Below are 19,731 nucleotides of genomic sequence, written 5' to 3'. Positions count from 1 at the left end.
CCCCCAGCTGTTGCTCTTCTGAAAACAAGCTCTTCCGATGCTGCTGGTTTCAATGCTGCGTCCTCATTACCATCTGCAATGGAACGGGCCTTCATTTGCGCTCAAGTGCACTGCCCACACACATATGTGCTCCGCAGCTCCCTCCTGCCTCGCGCCTGTGTGGCTCTGGGGTTAATGGCTTATACTTTGCCAAACAATCCTAGAGGGATGTGGCTAATGTAGCATCAACAGGCTTTGTTCCCTGAAGGCTGCATGTTGCTGGGATAAATGGTAAGAAATAGTGGCTAAGATTGTGGAGACCTTCACAGACTAAAAGAAACCTTAGGTTAAAAGATCCACAGTTACCACGTATTAATACTTGCTAAACCCAGGACTGTTTGCTACTTGTTTTACGGGAATCATCTCATGTGAATGACATATTAACCCTGTGACACTGTCACAAGTATCTTCCCACTTGACAGAAAACTCAAGGTCCTGTAAGGCTTAGAGCTGGGGTTCTCGTGCAGTAACCAGCACACTAACTGCAAATAAAAATGGGTGCTGCGCTTTGTTTTCCAAAAGGGAAATATCTTTGTCATTTTGCTAATTATAAACCTCCTGGTGGGTGGTAGTTAAGCTGCCACTTTGAACACCCGCCTCCCACACTGGGTGCCTGGGTGCCTGGGTGCCTGGGTGCCTGGGTTCAGTCCTGGCCCTGCTCTCCCTTCCAGCCTCTTGCTAATGTGGAGCCCGAGAGGCAGCAGATGCTGCTGAAGTAGCTGGGTCCCTGCCACGCACACAGGAGACCTGGGTTAACGTCCCAGCTCCTGCGCAGGCTGGCCCGGCCCCAGCCATGGTGGCTGTTTGGGGAGTGAGTGAACCAATGGGTAGGAGGTCTTTCTGTCACTCTTTTTTCTATCTCTCTGCCTTTCAAATAAATAAGTTTTTTTTTTTTTAAGAAAGTAATACATGCTCATTGTGAGAATTAGAAAGACAACAAAATATATTAAGAAAAATAAAACTGAAGTCCTTCCCCATAACCCCCCTCTTCATAGACTTTTTTTTTTTTTTCTTTTTTAAAGCAGAGAGAGATAGAGATCTCCCATTCACTGGTTTACTCCCTAAATGCTCATAGTGACCAGGCTGGGCAAGGCCTAAGCTGGGAGCCCAGGACTCAACCTAGGTGGCAGGAACCCAACTACTTGAGCCATCACCTGCTGTCTCCCAGGGAGGCAAGTTAGTAGAAAGCTGGAATTGGGAGCACAGTGGTGACTCGAACCCAGGCTCCTATATGGGATGCAGGCACCCCAAGGAGCATCATAACCACTATGTCAAATGCCCCTTTCCAGAGACTTTAACACATACATTTTAAAATACCTGGTTTTATATCATCATATTCTTCGGTGGACATCCTGGCAATGTAAGTAAGTGCACATCAGATGGTTCTTCCTATGATTCTAGCAATGGCATTGGTGGATCAGAAGATATCCACAGTTCAAGTGGCCCCATGTGGAAATGGACAGTTTATTATTTAAGCCACAGGATACAATGAAAGGTAAGGATAAAGAGGAAATAGACTCTTGTATTGCTGGTGACAGTTCAGTTAGTGCAATCGTAAAGCAATCTGTTACAGTACATTGAGAGACTTAAAGATGTCCACCCCGATACCTTGCAATGGCTCCATTTACGGAAATAGATCTATCCCAAGGATAAATAAATGAAAAAGTAATATGTAGTATCTTAAATATCCATTAACTTGGGCATAACTTAAATGTCTTTCAATAAGGGAATGGTTTAATGAATCATGAGGGGCCGGCGCCGCGGCTCACTAGGCTAATCCTCCGCCTGGTGGCACCGGCACACCGGGTTCTAGTCCTGGTCGGGCGCCGGATTCTGTCCCGGTTGCCCCTCTTCCAGGCCAGCTCTCTGCTGTGGCCCGGGAGTGCAGTGGAGGATGGCCCATATCCTTGGGCCCTGCACCCCATGGGAGACCAGGAGGAAGCACCTGGCTCCTGGCTTCGGATCAGTGCGATGCACCAGCTGCAGTGCGCCAGCCGCGGCGGCCATTGGAGGGTGAACCAATGGCAAAGGAAGATCTTTCTCTCTGTCTCTCTCACTGTCCACTCTGCCTGTCAAAAAAAAAAAAAAAGAAGAAGAATCATGAAGAAAACCCCATATCCTTGTTGGAATATTATACAGACATTAAAATGACAATCATGAAGACTCTAGTAAAAAATTCTTAGAACATAAAGTCAAATACACAAAATTATTCATATTGTATGATTAAAATTTGTGTAAGAAGAAATTATAGAAACTAGTAACAAAATGACGTCAATGTCTATGTTAGTGTGTTGGGACTAATGCGGTTTTTCTTTTCCATTCTTTCTGTAATGTGGTTTGTTTTCATAGTCAAATTGCACTTATTTGAACACTGGAAAAGAGATGGAACTTGTCCGAGGACTCTGCCTCCTTCCTGCTCTCTGGGTTGAGATGTCTGCTTCTGTAAGCAGGTAGACGGGAGTTCAGTGACTTCAGTCATCCCAGCACTCGGGTTATTTTTTTCCGATTCAGTCCGGTGGCTCTTTTTGTTATTGACTCAAAGTGAAAACTCAGTTGTCACACCGAAAATACGTCGGCCTAGAATCTGTTCTGTCACCAGTAGTTTAGGCTCTGCCCATGTGTGTCCAAGCATCCATGTTCATTCCCAGAGGAAAACAGAATGTATCTGCGGTCACAGCCTTCAGTCTCGGCGTCCCCCCTGGGAAGTAGCGGCTCCGCGGGCTTGGGAGTCCGGGGACCAGCAGCGTCTCCGCTCATCCCCAGTCCATCCAGGCTGGTTCCTTCCTTCCTTCTCCTACTGGGATTCTGACAGTGTGTGAGGCTGTCTTTCTCCCATGGCCATCTCTTGCTCATTCTCTGCACTGATTAGGCATGGATGGGAGCCGTGTGGAAGGTTCCTCAGAGGCAAAGACTGGTACCTGCATGATGAGTGAACAAAGGAGTGGGGGAGTGGCTGTCCATCACACGGGGGAGCCAATGGGGTTTCACCAGCTCTGTGAGGCCAGGCTAGCGCTCAGGAGAAGCGTGTTGTGAGGCCATTGATCTGGAGAGAGAGAGTGTGTGTGTGCAGGGGAGCGGCAGGGCTGGCAGGATGCCATGTGCTGGCACAGCCTTCGTCAGAGCCCTGAGAGGGGCTGGGGGGGCTGTGACTCAGCTCCGTGACTCATGCACTGCGTTGTGTTTCCATCCTCGGGACCATTTCTGCTCAGCCTCCAGTGGGGGAGGCTGAGATTCGGGCCGGCCCCTCCGGATGACTCACCTGGCTGAGCTGGAAGGAAGAGGCCGAGGCCCCGCTACCTGCACCCCCGCGTCACCACCCCTACCTCCCCATGTGTCCTCAGACCTCATGAGTAGGTTATGGTTGCCCCAGTAATGGCCCCACGTCACCAAGGCATTGCTCCCCACCCAGTTCCCTGGTCCCCTCACTCGATGGTCTCCTGTGCTTCTTGTGGACGTCTGAGGTCAGCTCATAAGAGAGCCTCTTCAGGCTCTCCCAGACCACTTATCATTCTATTCTTCTTCTCCTCTCACCAAACTCGTTTGCTTTGCAAAATAATTCTGCATCCCTTTTCCCATTTGATTCTCTCTGAGACCCTGGGAAGCCTGGCAGAGCAGTGAACACCACCATTCTGCAGGGAAGGACCTGGCAGCTTCAGGAGGCACAGGGGTCAGTGTGGGGCACTGAGGGCCCAGGGCTGGCCACTGAAAGGACAGGGCTGCTCGGGGCACTGCAGGGTGTCCGGTTGGACAGAGGGCTGGGCAAGAGGCCAGCTTATGATGTGACAAGAAATGTGGCTGAACGGAGCAGAGACAGGCAGGGTGTTTGACTTCATCCCAGCACCAGGAGGAAGCCATTGAGGCTCTTAAATCAGGGAGTGATGAGGTCACTGTGGTATGATCGGGGAGCTGTGTCCATAGCCCAGATAAAGGCTGTTGCAGATACCTAGGCAGTGGCAGAGGGGGTGGGAGAGGAAGGGGCAGCGCCCAGAGCTATTCAGGGGGAGGCACAGGAGGGCCCCTGGGATGTGCTCGGTAGCAGATGAAAATAAGGATCTGGCGAATAGAAGAGAGAACGTAGGCGTCTGAGGCTGTGGCCCCTGGATAAGTGGCATGGATTGAATCCATTGTCAAGGAGGCCGCAGTGCTGAGTGGGCTGCACCCACATACAGGTGTGACAGGAGCCAGGCAGAGGGTGAGCTGAATCAGGGACTAGGGATGGTCGCTAAGGACACCGGCCCTGAAGACCGGAGCAGAAGCAGCCACAGCCCTGTGACGATGCCCTCCCCAGGGAGAGGTGTTTTAAGGCACTTGTCCTGTGCAGAGGCGCTAGGCTGCGCGGGTCATCACCCTGGAACCCAGGACCCGGCCTTGGCAGGCAGCCAGGAAGGGGCCTCTCGGGAGAGTTCCTGGAACTTGCAGAGGGGTGCGGCTGCGGGCTTGGGGAAGGGGCTGGGCCCCTTTGAGCCCTTTCAGCCCTGGAGGAATGCCAAGGCGGTAGGCTTTCCAGATCCGATAAAATAAAAATACAAGAGCCGCTTCCAGTTAAATTTGAATTTCAGGTAAACAATGAGTAATTTTGTATAAGTGTGTCCCAAATATTCCATGGGAGGTACTTTTATTTAAAAAGTATTTGTTCTTACCTGAAATTCACGCGTAACCAGGTGCCTGCCATATATCTTTATTTGGCAATCCAGAGGGGCTGTCTCACTATGCATGCAGACCAGGGCCTTGGGGCTTCCTTGGAGGCTGTGGTGAGCACCAGCCTCTGCACCCCACGCCTGCCCTGGGACCACATGGGGAGCTCAGAGTCCCCAGGTGAGACCAGCCCTGTCCATGATGGCCTCCCAGTTGCTGGCTAAGAACAGGGGGCATCAAACCCAAGCTGCTGGGGCCTCCACATGCGGTGCATGGAAGGATACAGCTGCTGCTTCTGCTGGTGTGGCCTAACCAAGAAGGGGGCCAGGGCCGTCCTCCTGTGGCCAGCAGCATCTGCCACGGTGTCACAACCAGACACTTGGTAGCCCAGGAGCCCGCAGCCATCCGTCAGCCAGAGCGGGCACTGAGGGCCCTGCACTAGATGCTCTGCCCTGGGTGAAGGCAAGGAAGGTAGCAGAGCCCGTGTTTGCCCAGAAGCCTACTGTTGGGAAACCACCGCAGCCTGGCTTGCCTGCGCTGCCCGGGGCCCCAGGAGCCTTCCTGTGTCTGACTTTGACCTCACCACGCGGTGGTTGGGTGAGCAGAGTTGGAATTTTCAGTTGTCCCCTACTGCCTTCATGGGGAACAAACTGAGGCTGAGGGAGGGTAAGTCTTTGCCCGTCGTCTTATTTCCTAACACAAACCCCTGGCTCAGAGAAAGGTGATGGCCAATGTGGAAGTTCAGGGAGCCGCAGCTGATGCTCTGGGTGGGGGCAGGCCCTCAAGCCTTGCTTTAGAACCAGGCTCGGGGCCTGTGGTGTGACGTGTTAAGCCGCTACCTGCGATACCAGCTCGAGTCCCCGGCTGCTCCACTTCTGATCCAGCTCCCTGCTAATGCGCTTGGGAAAGCAGCAGAGGATGGCCCAAGTGCTTGGGCCTCTGCCCCCACGCGGGACACTCGATGAAGCTCTTGGCTCCTGGCTTTGACTGGCCCAGCCCTGGCTGTTGTGGCCATTTAGGGAGTGAATCAGCAGATGGAAGATCTCTCCTCATCCTCTCCCTCTCTCTCTCTATAACTCTGCCTTTCAAAAAAAAAAAAAAAAAAAAAAGGCTCAAAAGTCTGCCTGCTGACCACAGGCAAAAAGACACAGGCTGCTCTCCCTGGTAGCGCTCAGAGGGCTTGCACAGGTGGCACCTTCATCCAGTCCCAGGCATGGAATGGGCGGTGCAGTCTTGCTGAGGACCTGCCGGAGCACAAGTCAGTGCTGTGAGTAGAACCGGGAGGAACTCTGAGAAAGGCTTGGGGCCCTGGGAGCCCAGGCTTTTAGCGGCCGGCACAAGAGTGGGTCAACCACAGCAGAGTCCGTGTGAACATCAGAGCAGACTTTGAAGAAGGGAGACACAGGTGTGTGCCACGGAAGTTGCGGGGTAGAGGGTTGTATGTGTTTACCCCACAGATACTGTCTGAGCACCCACGAACACCAGGACACTGTCTCCATACCGAGGAGACAGCAGTGAGTAAGAGGCACACGAACAGATGCTGTCTTGCTTGCAAGTTGACTATTTGACCGCAGCCCCTTTACTGGCTTCTGGGATAAAGTCCTTTCCCGCCAACCACGAGGGTGCAGAGGGCTGGTCTTGCTGTCCACGTTAGATCAAGCCAGCCGCTGGTTCACAAGCAGGGGAGGTGATGTCAGGGTGGGAGTGATGCCCCCCTTTTATTTTGGACTGGATGTAATTTAGCACCTCCTTCTCACTCTTTTGTTAATAAAATTAAATAAACACACACCACAGTCCAAAGAACACTGACAGCCTGTGTTTATGTGTTGATGTTGTGTCTGTCTCTAAGAAGCTGCAAGTACATGTAGATTTCTCATAAAATGAGTTTGCACTCAGTGCTGGGGGGATGATAATTAAAAGCAAAAAGGGAGGGCAGATTCTTACAATATGTCTGTTCATCTCTTCTCTCTTTTTATTTTTTCTCTCATTTTTGAATGCTTATTTATTTATTGTTTTTATTTATCAAAAGGCAGAGAGAGATCTTCCATCCACTGGTTTGCTCCCCAAATACCTGCAACACCTGAGCCTGTCTCAGGCCCAAGCCAGGAGCTCAGAACTCCATCCAGATCTCCCACGTGGGTAATAGGGACTCAAGTACTTGAGCCACTGTCTGCTCCTCCCACGGCGTGCGTTAGCAGGGTGCTGGACTGGAAATGGAATAGCCAGGGCTCTGCTTGAACCAGGCACCCTGATATGCCGGTGGGTATCCAAGCAACGTTGACCTGCTGTGCCACAGCGCCGGCCCCCACCACTCACTTCTAAACAAAGACATTGACCTGTCTGAGGCCATCTCTGACTAGGCAAAGGCCAGAGAGCAGAGATCTAAAAATGTCTGTGTTCGCTCTGGGGAGATTCCCTCTGTGAGCAAGGCACAGGCTCAGCCCTTCCCAGGGGCTTCGTCTCCTGCCCTGCCCTTCACTCCCTGAACAGGGCCTCGAGGTGATCTGAACCCCCGGGAACATGGTGCCTGGGATGAGGAAATGTGTGGCTGGAGAACGTAAGCAAAGAGATCAGACGGGAAGAGAGGAGGAACCGTGAGAACTATTAGAGAATCAAGGTCGAACTCGGGCAAGGGTGACAGAAACCGTGATCACGTCTACGTCCAGTCAGTTCAGCCCCCACAGGAAAGGTGCTGTGGAGACACCAGGGGCGGGACAGCTGGTGCAGGGAGTGCACACCCTCAGGACTCCCCTGCCCCTGGGTGTTGGCTCGTCTACCAGCTCGCAGGGCTGGGAGGCGCTGTACCCCGCCAGCCTCACAGCCCCGTGGCCAGCGAGAACTCTTCCCTACCAGCTCGTCCCCAGGCAGCAGCCGACCATTCCTCAGTCATCTGACTTCAGAAATTTAAACTTTGTTCCTCTCAAGTACTGGAGAAACAGGAGGGAAATGGATATAGTGCTCTGATAAATTGCCCCAGCTAATCTGGAGGGAAATTTCGCAGCATCTATTATGATTTTAAATGTAGATACTATTGATCTAATGAAGCTACTTAATAAATAAATCTTTAAAAAATATAATGATAAGGCCGGCGCCGTGGCTCACTAGGCTAATCCTCCGCCTTGCGGCGCCAGCACACCAGGTTCTAGTCTTGGTCGGGGTGCCGGATTCTGTCCTGGTTGCCCCTCTTCCAGGTCAGCTCTCTGCTGTGGCCAGGAAGTGCAGTGGAGGATGGCCCATGTCCTTGGGCCCTGCACCCCATGGGAGACCAGGAGAAGCACCTGGCTCCTGCCTTCGGATCAGCGCGATGCGGCTGTGGCGGCCATTGGAGGGTGAACCAACAGCAAAAGGAAGACCTTTCTCTCTGTCCACTCTGCCTGTCAAAAAAAGGAAAAAAAAATATAATGATGATAATGATGACACTACTTCTTAAAATCCAGACTAGCTACAAAAAAACAAAAAAAAAAAAAGGAGGAAAAAAAATCCAGACCAGTTACTCTCACACATTGCAAGGATGTTATCTGAAGTATTAATTAGCATGCAAAACTAAATGTCCATCTTTAAGCCATAGTATGTTTTATGCTCTGAAAACATGTTTTTTTTTAAAAAAAAAAACATTTATTTATTTCATTTATTTGAAAGAGCTGCAGAGAGAGAGGGAGAGATGAGAAAGAAAGAGAGAGATCTTTTGGTTCACCCCCAAATGGCCACAACAGCCAGGTCTAGGGCAAGCCGGATCCAGGAGCCTGGGCTTCCACATGGGTGTCAGGAGCCTTGGGCTATCATGTACTGCCTTCCCAGGCACATTAGCAGGAAGCCGCATCACAAGTGGAGCAGCCGGAACTCAAGCTGGCGCTCTGATAAGGATTCTGGCATTGCAAGCGGTAGTTTAACCCCACTGTGCCACAATGCTAGCCCCATCCCTAAAACATCTTGGTAAATGAAAAAGGAATTCGCAGAATGATACAAACAATATGAAATCACTGAAATATAAGCAAAAGCAAAATCTTGAAATAACAATCTATATGTCCACATATATGCATATAATACACATTTATGAGTGCATAGAAAAAGGTCTGGATTCACAATCAATTACCTTGGTTACCTCCAGCCAAGGACTAAGACTAGACATTGAGACATTGAGATTGAAGGAGACTTTCAGGTTTGAATTTTTTCAATAACCTATGAATAATTTTGTGTGATTTAAAAGGAAAAGGCTATGGAAGCATTATGATTGGCTTAACTTGGGTGCTGTGACGCTGTGACTGCTCCTAGATCAACACTGTGAGAGAGCTCTCTGGGCCAACCTGCAGTATACACTCACCCCTGTGAACAGCAACGCGCACGACCCTCCGTCCTACAATTACATGTGGAGTGGCATTGATGTGGGTGGAGACCAGGCGGGAAGAGTAGGTAGGACTAAGTGAGCTGGAATTTCTGTAACTCCACCCCCTCACCTCTCAGTCTAACACACCTGCCTTCCAAGGGTGTACCTGTGTCTCCTGCAGGACCAGGAAGGAGGAGACCCCGCGAGGCCACGTGGAGGTTAAGCTCCATGTGGAGGCACCACGAACATCTTCAGAAGCCTCACACACTCTGAAACTTGAGCGCATTTGTATATTCAGCGAAGGCACCACTCCTTAGCTTGGAAAAGAGACTGATGACGTGGGAGGGGCCCTTTTCTGCCCTTGACCATGCTTAGGGCATCCCTCTCTGGCCTCCTCCTCCTCTGTCCTCATAGGTGACTCTGCGGTCCACCCATGACGGGTATCTCTCCGTGGGGGGTGGCCCACGCTCACGTGTGAATGTGTATTCACATAATCTCTCTCTTACATAAATCCTGCCCTCACCCGTGCACTGCACTTATGTTTCTGCTCTAAATCCTTAAATCTGTGGGGACCAGAACCTGGATTAAAGATTAAGATCCCAGGCCAGTAAAGTAGATTAGCCTGTTTTCCGGTACTATGATGAAATACCAGAGCCAGGCTGTTTATGAAGACTAGAGACTTACTGAACTCGCAGTTTGGGAGGCTGAAAGGCCAACACTGGGTGGCCCCAAGGTTCAGCCCCTGGTGAGGATCCAGTGCAGGACGGTGTCATGGCAGGAACACGTGAAGTAGTGAGAGACCACACACAAAGGCAGGAAGCCAGGGAGGCATGGAAGCCCACATTTCCTTCTGAGGGCACACCCACTAGGCCCTACCTTTTTTTTTTTTTTAATTAGTTTTTAACAGATTCAATGTGGTTTGTCCGTCCAATTCTAAGAACATAATAATTACATTCCCTTCCTCTCCCTCTTTCCTTCTCCCTTTCTGCCTTTTTTTGTTGTTGTTTTTGAAATAATATATTTTAAATTTACGTTACAGTAAAAAGGCTTACTAATTCACTAAATAAGAAATATAATAAGTAAAAAATCAAAAAGGCCCTAGTGGGAAATAGACAATGGCTATCATCAATAATTGAATGGAAAAATGATCATTTCATAAAGTGATCACAGATCATTAGTATAACATTGGTAACCACTGGTTTGACCAGTGCGATGACATTTGTGTCCAAAGCAATGGGTAACCATTGCAGCAATACTGATGCATGTGGACATCTTTCCTTTGTTCTTTCATTCTTCTTCTCCCTCTCTCCCTCTCCTTCCTCTTCCTGTCCCCCCACCCCACCCCATTCTTCCAGCAGCTTCATAGAATCAGGCCTTAAATTGAGGTCTAATCCACCTGGAGTTGATTTTTGTATATGGTGAGAGGTATGGCTCTAACTTCATCCTCCTACATATATACATCCAGTTTTTCTAGCACCATTTGTTAGAGATCATCCTTGCTCCACTGTAGGATCTGAGCACTGTTATCAGAAAGCAGTTGACAGTGTGTATATGGATTAATTTCTGGGCTGTCTATTCTGCTCTCCTGATCTATGTATCAGTTTTTATGCCAGTGCCTTGCTGTTTTAATTGCTGTAGCTTTGTAGTATGCTTTGAAGTCAAGTATTGTGATGCCTCCAGCTTGATTTTTCTTGTTCAGAATGGCTTTGCATATTCTGGGTCTTTTGTGATCCCATATGAACTTTAGGATTGCTTTTTCTTATCTGTAGAGAATGTCAGTGATATTTTGATAAGGATTGCATTGGATTTGTAGATTGCTTTAGGTAGCATAGACATTTTATGATATTAATTATTCTGATCCATTTTTTATGTCCTAGATTTCTTTCCTTTTTTGTTTTTAAAATTTTTTATTTATTCAAAAGTCAGAGTTACAGAGAGGCAGAGGCAGAGGCAGAGAGAGAGAGAGAGAGAGAGAGAGGTCTTCCATCTGCTGGTTTACTCCCCAGATGGCCGCAATGGACAGAGCTATGCTGATCTGAAGCCAGGTGCTTCTTCCAGGTCTCCCACGTGGGGGCCTAAGGACTTGGGCCATCTTCTACTAATTTCCTAGGCTATAGCAGAGAGCTGGATTAGAAGTGGAGCAACTAGAACTGGAACCGGCACCCATATGGGACGCCAGCACTGCAGGCAGCGGCCTTACTGCCTGTACCATGGTACTGGCCCCCATGTCCCTGACTTCTTCCATTAATGTTTGATAATTTTCATTGTAGAGATTTTTCACTTGATTAAATTTATTGTTAAATATTTGGTATTTTTGTGACTTGTGAATGGGATTTATTTCTTGATTTCTCTATCTGTGAGTTGATCATTAGTATACCGAACAGCTACTGTTTCTTGGATGTTTATTGTGTAACCTGTGACTTTACTGAATTGGCTTATCAATTCTAACAGCTTTTTGGTGGTGTGTTTAGGTTTTTCCATGTACAACATCATGTCATCTGCAGACATGGGTACTTTGACTTCCTCTTTCCCGGTTTTGGCGCCCTGTCTTTCTTTCTCCTCCCTAATTGCCCTCACTGGAGCCCCCAGTACTATATTGACTGAGAGTGGTGAAGGTGGACGTCCTGGTCTTGTTCCAGAGCTGAGGGGAAATGCTTTCAGCGTCCCGCACTCGTATGATATTGGCTGTTGGATTGTTAGAGCCTTTATGATTTTGAGGAATGTTCCTTTTACACCTAATTTGTAGAGGGCTTATACCATGAAGGGGTGTTGAATCTCACCAGATGCGTTCTCTGCATCTATTGGGGTGACCATATGGTTTTGGTTCTTCCTTCTGTTGATGCGATTGATGACGTTTATTGATTTGCAAATATGGCGCACCCTTGCGTGTCTGGCCTAAGTCCCACTTGATTGTGATGTGTGATCTTTCTGATGTGGTTTTAGATTCCATTTGCTAGTATTCTGCTGAGAATCTTTGTATCTGTGTTCATTCAGGCTATAGGTCTGACTTTGTGAGACACATTCTTGTCCTCGAGGAGTTCCCAGCCACTCAGCACTCAGCTCCAGGGACCACAGGCACTGCCCGAGTTTTGGTCTGATTCACATCAGTCCACAGATCCCTCTGATGACAGCTCTGGACAAGTACGGAATTCTGCATAGAATTGAAGGGTGGGGGCCGGCACTGTGGCATGGTAAGCCAAGCCTCTGCCTGCGGCGCTGGCATCCCATACGGGCGCTGGTTCTAGTCCCGGCTGCTCCTCTTCTGATCCAGCTCTGTGCTAATGGCCTGAGAAAGCAGTAGAAGATGGTCCAAGTGCTTGGACCTCTGCACCCACGTGAGAGATCTGGAAGAAGATTCCGGATCCTGGCTTTGGATCGGCGCAGCTCCAGCCATTGCAGCCATTTGGGGATTGAACCAGCGGATGGAAGACCACTCTCTCTGTCTGTCCCTCTCTGTCTGTAACTCTACCTCTCAAACAAACTATATATAGTTTGGCTCTAATTCCTTGAAGCTTATTTATGATTTAAAGGTCTACGTACTCCAAGTTGCAAACATTTGATTTGGTTTGAGCCTTGATTGTGCAGATCTGGAAACACTGGCCTAGGGAGAAGAATGACTGGTCCAAGGTCACACTGCGGGCAGGTCCTCCACTAGCCCAGAAGCCGCAACGCCTGGATCCCCATTGCTCCACCAGGCCCTCTGCCTTGCTGGTTGGCTGGGAGATGCTGGCTGGTGAGCCTGTGTGCTCTGGGCCCTGTACCGTCTCCAGTGCCAAGCCTGAGGCTGCTAAGCCTGTGGCCTCCCTTCTCCGTCACCCGCTCTGGCTCCTCGGGCGTGGGGGGCTGGAGGCCGGGAGCTCCCTGAACAGTTGCCCTGATCCTGACTACCCCAACTTCTTCCCCCCAGACGTCAAGGGAAACGTTCTGGAAGGAACAGGATGTGTTTTCCTGCAAAATCATTTGTCTCATAAGATGATTTGCATACTGGTGGGGACACAAATGTCATTCCCTGCCCATTTCCTCCCTGGAGAAAAGGGTTCCCAACACAGCTTTCTGCTCTGGAGAGGAGGCAGCTGTGTGTGCCCAGCCACAGCCCTGCGGGGTGACTTCCTGACAGCAGCAGGGGTGGGGGACCAGATGTTAGGGCCCCCGGCAGTGGTCAGCAAAGAGGCTCATTTCCTGACCTTGCCTCACACCTGGGCTCGCCTGGGAAAGAGGCTTCTCCAGCCCTCGCAGTCTGCTCCTCTGCCCCCCGGGGCACCCCATTTTGCTCTTTGTTACACTTTCCTGGGGTGACAGGGCTGAAACGCAAGCATTAGAAGAGAGGACGAAGGCGATGGGGTAATGATAAATGCTTCCCGCTAGCTTACTGTGTGCCAGACATTGCTGCAAGAATGTCATGCGTGCCATAACTCCATTTAACCCTCTCCACATCCCCGAGAGATTGGTTACATTTTTTTCCATCGTCCCCATAAGGGATCAAGATTCAGAGAGGTTAAGTAACTTGCCCGAATCAATCAGCTGATGCGGCACAGAGAGGATTTGAACTCGGCCAATCTGGCTGCAAAGTCTAGGACTCTGAAGGCTCTGTGGGGGAGGAGAGGAAGTCTGTTCTAACCCGAAGGCTGGGCAGTGCTTCAGAAATACCGCGTGCCAGCACTTGAACAATGCCGGCCGCCTGCGTGCCAGCCCCTCTGCCCACATAGCCCTTCCCCGTTTCTCGGAGAAGAGGTTTATTTAATTTGCTTGAAAGACAGACAGAGGCGGATAGAGATCTTCCATCTGCTGGTTCACTCCCTAAATGTACCCAAATGGCGGGGGCTGGGCCAGGCCAAAGCCAGGAGCCAGGAACTCACTCCGGGTCTCTTTATCTCCTGAGGACCTCTGGGAAGTCCTTCTGACAGCTCTAGGCTGAGGTGGTCAGGCCCTGTCTGCCCCCCGCCCCGGGGTGGCTTATCACATTGTTCCCTCGGATTATTAGCTAAGAAGTCTCCCTCACTTCTGGGTTGCACTCAGTCCCAAGGTCTGGGTATCTTTTATTTTAAGTGTATTTATTTATTTATATTTATTTGAAAGGGAGAGTCTCTCACACACACATACATACACAGAAATCGCTTCCATTTGCTGGTTCACTCCCCAGATTCCCTAAATAGCCAGTGGTGGGCCAGGCTAAAGACAGGAGCCAGCAACTCCACCCGGGTCTCCCACATGGGTAGCAGGGACCCAAGTACTTGCTTGGATCATCATCTGCTACCTCCCAGGGGCATTGGCAGGAAACCGGATCTGAAGCAGAGATAGGACTGGATCCCAAGCATGAGATAGGATATGAGTGTCCCAAGTGGTGGCTTAACCCAGTGTGCCACAATGCCCACCCATGGGTGTGTCTGTCTGATTCACGTCAGAGTCCTTAGCACTTAGCCCTCTATCTGATATATGCTGAATAATCAGTAGATGTTTGTTATGTACAGTGAACAGTGCATCTTACAAAATAATATGTAGAATATGCAAGATGCTCTGGTAAGTGTTCTGTGAATATAGCCTAGTAGGGTTTTTCTCGAAGTATTAGCAGTGAATTTCACAGAACTTAAGGAGTACAGGTGATTTTTATTTCCTTGTTTATCTACATTTTCCAAAATTTCCATAATGGACATGTATTACTTTTGTAGTAAAAAAGGAAGGGCCTGCTGCTGTGGCATGAGTAGTTAGTTAAGCTGCTGCCTGCCACACCAGCCTCCCATAGGGGCGCTGGTTCAAGTCCCGGCCGCTCCACTCCCGGTTCCTCTCCCTGCTAATGCGCCTGTTGAAAGCAGCGGAGGATGGCCCAAGTACTTGGGGCCCTGCCACCCAGGTGGGAGACTTGGATGAAGTTCCTTGCTGCTGGCTTCTGCCATTTAGGGCCATGTGGAGAGTGAACCACCAGATGGAAGATTTCTCTGTGTAACTCTGACTCTCATATACATAAATAAAGCTTTAAAAGGAAATAGTAAATTATTTAAACATTGCTTTTGAATGAATAATGACAGATAACATTGATTGAGCACTCTCCAAATGCCCACAATAGCCAGGGCTGGGCCAGGCTAAAGACTGGAGCCAAAAATTCCATCCGGGTCTCCCATGTGGGTAGCAGGGACCCAAGTTCTTGGAGCATCATCTGCTAACACGATTAAGAGCTCAGTGTGTGCTGTCCCTAATCCCCACAAAAGCTTCCTGAAAAGTGCTTTCGGCTTCATTACCATTTTATAGATGAGGCCAAGAAAGGCCAAGCAGCTTGTGACAGGGGACACCGTCCACAAGCAGCAGCGCTGAGCAGGGAGCCCTGCTTGTTGGACTCCACAGCATCTAAACAGAAGATGGTGGTCTATGAGGCTTATGCTTTTAAAAGCCAGCTTTTAGGGCCGGCACTGCGGCTCACTAGGCTAATCCTCTGCCTGCAGCGCCGGCACACCAGGTTCTAGTCCCGGTCGAGGTGCCAGATTCTGTCCCGGTTGCCCCTCTTCCAGGCCAGCTCTCTGCTGTGGCCCGGGAGAGCAGTGGAGGATGGCCCAAGTGCTTGGGCCCTGCACCCCATGGGAGACCAGGAGAAGCACCTGGCTCCTGCCTTCGGATCTGCACAGCGCGCTGGTCTTAGAGTCCATTTGGGGGGTGAACCAATGGAAGGAAGACCTTTCTCTCTCTCTCTCTCTCTCTCACTGTCTAACTGACTGTCAAAAAAAAAAAAAAAAAAAAAGCCTGCTTTTAAATGTTGAAATCATTTCAAACTCAGGACTGATACAATAGTGCCATGAGCTTCTGAACCTCCCTCTGCCAATAATTAATTCTGTCCTGTTTGCATTGTCACTCACTTTCTCTCTCTGTATTATTATGTTTTTTAAAGACTGATTTATTTACTTGAGAGGCAGAGTTACAGAGGGAGAGACAGAGAGAAAGGTCTTCCACCCACTGGTTCACTCCCCAGATGGCCACAACAGCTGGAACTGATCCGATCTGAAGCCAGGGACCAGGGGCTTCTTCCAGGTCTCCTCCTATACAGGTGCAAGGGCTCCAACACTTGAGCCATCTTCCACTGCTTCCACAGAGAGCTGGATTGGAAGAGGAGCATCCGGGACACAAACCAGCGCCCACATGGGATGTCAGCGCCACAGGCGGAGGCTTAGCTCACTGCACCACTCTGCCAGCTCCATGTATCCTATTTCTAATGATGGCTTTATTGAGTTAGCAGTTTCATACCACACACCCTGCCCACTTAAAGTGTACTAGTCTATAGTATGTTCGCAGACTCGTGCAGCCAACACTGCCGTCAGTGTTCAAGTACTTCACCTTAAAAAGAAACCCTGTTCTCTTCAGCTACCCGCAGTCTCAGCCTCCAGGCAACCCCTGATCTGCTTTCTGGTGCTGCGTGAAACATGAGGGTCTTCAAAACGTTCATGAGGATGGGACCCGTGCAAAAACTCCGCATAGGCTTCAGAGATGGTTCTGCACCCTGTCTTTTTTTTTTTTTTTTTTTTTTTTTTTTTTGACAGGCAGAGTGGACAGTGAGAGAGAGAGACAGAGAGAAAGGTCTTTCTTTGCCGTTGGTTCACCCTCCAATGGCCACCGCGGCCGGCGCACCGCACTGATCCAATGGCAGGAGCCAGGTACTTATCCTCTGCACCTTGTCTTTTAACGACATTTGCACTAACTTTTTGAAGTACCTTCCTAGGATCATACGTGGTCTTCTGTGACTCACTTCTGCAATTTAGCAAAGGGTTTTCAAGACTCATCCAGTCTGTGGCACAGGCCAGTGCTTCACGCTTCTTCCCGTGGAAACCCAGCATGGGATGTCACGGGATGGAGATGTCACATGTGAGTGACGCAGCCCTCAGCTGACGGATTCTGGGGCTGCTGCTGCCTTTTTTTTTTTTTTTTTCCTCTTTAAAGATGTATTTATTTGAAAAGCAGAGTTACAGACAGAGGGCGAGACAGAGAAAGAGATCTTCCATCCACTGGTTCACTCCCCAAATGGCAACCATAGCCAGAGCTGGGCTCATCTGAAGCCAGGAGCCGGGAGCTTTATCCGGATCTCCCTGGTGGGTGCAGGGGCCCAAGCACTTGGGCCATCTTCTGCTGCTTTCACAGGCCATCAGCAGAGAGCTGGATGGGAAGTGGAGCAGCAGGGACTCAAACTGGAGGGCATGTGGGATGCGGGCACTGCAGGTGGAGGTTTAACCTGTGCCACTGTATAGGCCCCCAGGGGTCATGTCTATATGTGGCTGTTGTGAACCAGGCTGCTATGAGCATGCAAGGCAGATTCTGGTTCCTCTTGGGCCTCTACCTGGGAGCAGCGTGGCTGGGTCATACGATAACCAGATGCTTAACTGTCGGACTGTTGGAGGACTAGGAATGTGCCCATTATTACTGCACCCGAACCCATTTGAGTGTCAGCTGCAGACATGTCCTTTATCCCCGAATAACTAGAGAGAAAAAGATCCAAGGGCGTTCTTTTTCATAACCACATTTCAGTGATCAAATTCAGGAAATTCAACACTGATGCAAGATTTCTGTGTAGTATCCGGTCCATATTCAAATGTTGCCAATTATGCCCTTTATGGCAGCCCCCACCCCATCCAAGATGCAGGCCAGGAACCAGGCTCTCACTGCATTTCCTTGGCCTGTCTCTCTGGTCTCCGGTCTGGAACAGTTCCTCACCTCTGTAGTTTGGATGGATGAGGTTCAAGCCTTGTCCTTTGCGTGGGCACCGAGGTCCTGTCCGGCGCTTGGCACCAGCCCTGGCCCCGGCTAACCCGGGAGGGGCCGAGGGGCCGAAGGGACCGGGACCGATCGCAGCCCTTGACCGGGAGGGCGCACGGGCTGTGGAAAATTCCTCACCTGGAGGAGGAGTGGAGGCGGCGGTGGCGGGCCTCCTTCCCACCCTTTCCCGGGAACATCCCGGCGACCTGGAGGGCGAGGGGCGTGCCCCGGGCCCGGCGCCGCGGCGGGCGCTTCCCGTCGCCTCCCTGCGGACGCCCGGGGCTCCAGGCTGAGGCCGGCCCGGGAAGGGCCGCGGAGGGAGGCGTCGCCACGTCCGGGAAGCGCAGGCGGGGGAGCCCCGCGGCCCGGCGCGAGGAAGGCGCTGCCCCTTCTGGGAAGGGCCTGGATGCGGAGTCCGCCCAGCCCGCGCCTCTGCTCCGGATGGCGTGAGCGCGCGGGGCGGGCTCGGGACGTGGCTGCGCGGATTCTGCTCAGAGGCTCGAGGTGGAGATCGGGGCGGGGGGCAGCTTCGCTTGGCCAGGGGCCGGCTGCTCCCGGTCAAGGGCTCCAGCGATCTGCGAGAGACTTCTGGGTGCTCCCTCAGCGTGTCCGAAGGAGAGCTCTTACGGCTCCCAAGTTCTGCATTCATTCGTTCATTCATTCGTTCTTTCGGGGTTGAAGGTCTCTGCATCTCACCCCTGCCTGTCTCTCTTGCAGTCCTGGTCCCAGCCTGCTTGTGCTGGGAACACCTGTCCCCCTCAGCCCTCTGTAACAACGTGGGGGACAGACCACCAGGGCAAAGACAGAGCCTGGGGGGGGGGGTGGTCAGCTGGGAGATGCACCACAGGAGCACATGAGGTTGGGCCAGTGGTGGCCCTGTGATGTCACACCGTGACAGCCGGCAGCTGTCTTCTGTCCTCAACAGCCTTTCAGGGTGGGAAAAGTTCAGGCAAGGACCCAGGTTTCCAGGGGAGAGGTGTGGGGGGTGGTTTTAAAGAGGCTGCACTGGGTCCCCACATCCCGTATCACAGTGCCTGAATTCTAGTCCCAGCTCCTCCAGCCTGCTGATGTGCCCCCTGGGGAGGCAGCAGGAGCAGGTTCAGCTACCTGGACCCCTCACGCCCTCGCCCTCGTGGTAGAGGGGAACTGAGTTCCTGGCTCCTGACTTCTGCCTGGCCCAGCCCTGGCTGTTGCAAGCATTAGGGGAGTGAACTGGCAGATGGAAGATAGATCTTTCTCTCTGTCTCTCCGTGTCTCTCTCCCTTTCAAATAAAATGAAAATGAATAAATGACTTCTGATTTTCTTGACAAATAAAGAGATCTCTCAACACCAGGCTTTCATTCCACGTGGCCGCCGCAGCCGAGTCTGGAAGTCTGCCTGGAGCTGGAGATGACCCCAGTTCCCACCCTCCTTATTTTTAAGATTTATTTTATTATTGATCTGAAAGAGTTATAGAGAGAGGGGATGCACGTGCGCGCACACACACACACACACATACAGATCTTCCATCCACTGGTTCACTTTCTAAATGGCTTCAATGGCTGTGACTATGCCAGGCCGAAGGCAGGAACCTGGAACTCCATCCTGGTTTCTCACGAGGGTCCAGGAGCCCAAACACTTGGGCCATCTTCTGTTGCTTTCCCAGGCACATTAGCAGGGTGCTGGATCGGAAGTGGAGCAGCCAGAACTTGAACTGGTGCCCATATGGGATGCCAGCATTGGAGGCAGCAGCTTAACCCGCTACACCACAGTACCAGCGCCCACCCCCCCACACTGTAAAACTATTTTAGTGCCTTTGTCTGCCTGTTTCCCAAGGGTGCCTGTGTGCTCCGTACCACCTCAGGAAGGAGAAGGGGCTGGGAACATTTGCCCTATTTTATACAGGTGGAAAAAAGAGAAGTCCCCCACCTTGCCCAAAGTCACGGCCAGGGAGGAGCTGGGCTGGGATTCTCCCCAGCGTTTCTGCCTGCACCGTCCATGCTCTGCACTAGTCTCTGCTTGGTCG

General features: G+C 50.9%; 2 long non-coding RNA genes across 5 annotated transcripts in view; one reads left to right on the top strand and one right to left on the bottom strand.

The window, feature by feature from the left end:
* Nucleotides 1–393: 393 nt before the first annotated feature.
* On the bottom strand, nucleotides 394–18,138 carry LOC138848648 (uncharacterized). Its single transcript, XR_011386728.1, has 2 exons — nucleotides 17,684–18,138; nucleotides 394–2,957 (listed from the first exon to the last, which is right to left on the bottom strand). It is a non-coding gene; the product is annotated as an uncharacterized lncRNA (long non-coding RNA).
* The window catches only part of LOC103347711 (uncharacterized), a 29,384-nt gene continuing 12,608 nt past the window's right edge, over nucleotides 2,956–19,731 (top strand). For all 4 annotated transcript variants that reach the window (XR_007916951.2, XR_011386725.1, XR_011386726.1 and 1 more), the window contains exon 1: nucleotides 2,956–16,632. This is a non-coding gene — a long non-coding RNA (uncharacterized lncRNA). The remainder of the gene's footprint in view (nucleotides 16,633–19,731) is intronic.

This window comes from Oryctolagus cuniculus, chromosome 2, assembly GCF_964237555.1.
Source record: "Oryctolagus cuniculus chromosome 2, mOryCun1.1, whole genome shotgun sequence".
Classification (NCBI taxonomy): domain Eukaryota; kingdom Metazoa; phylum Chordata; class Mammalia; order Lagomorpha; family Leporidae; genus Oryctolagus; species Oryctolagus cuniculus.
Note: the sequence above shows the minus strand (reverse complement) of the source record. Positions and strands in the feature narration are given on the sequence as shown.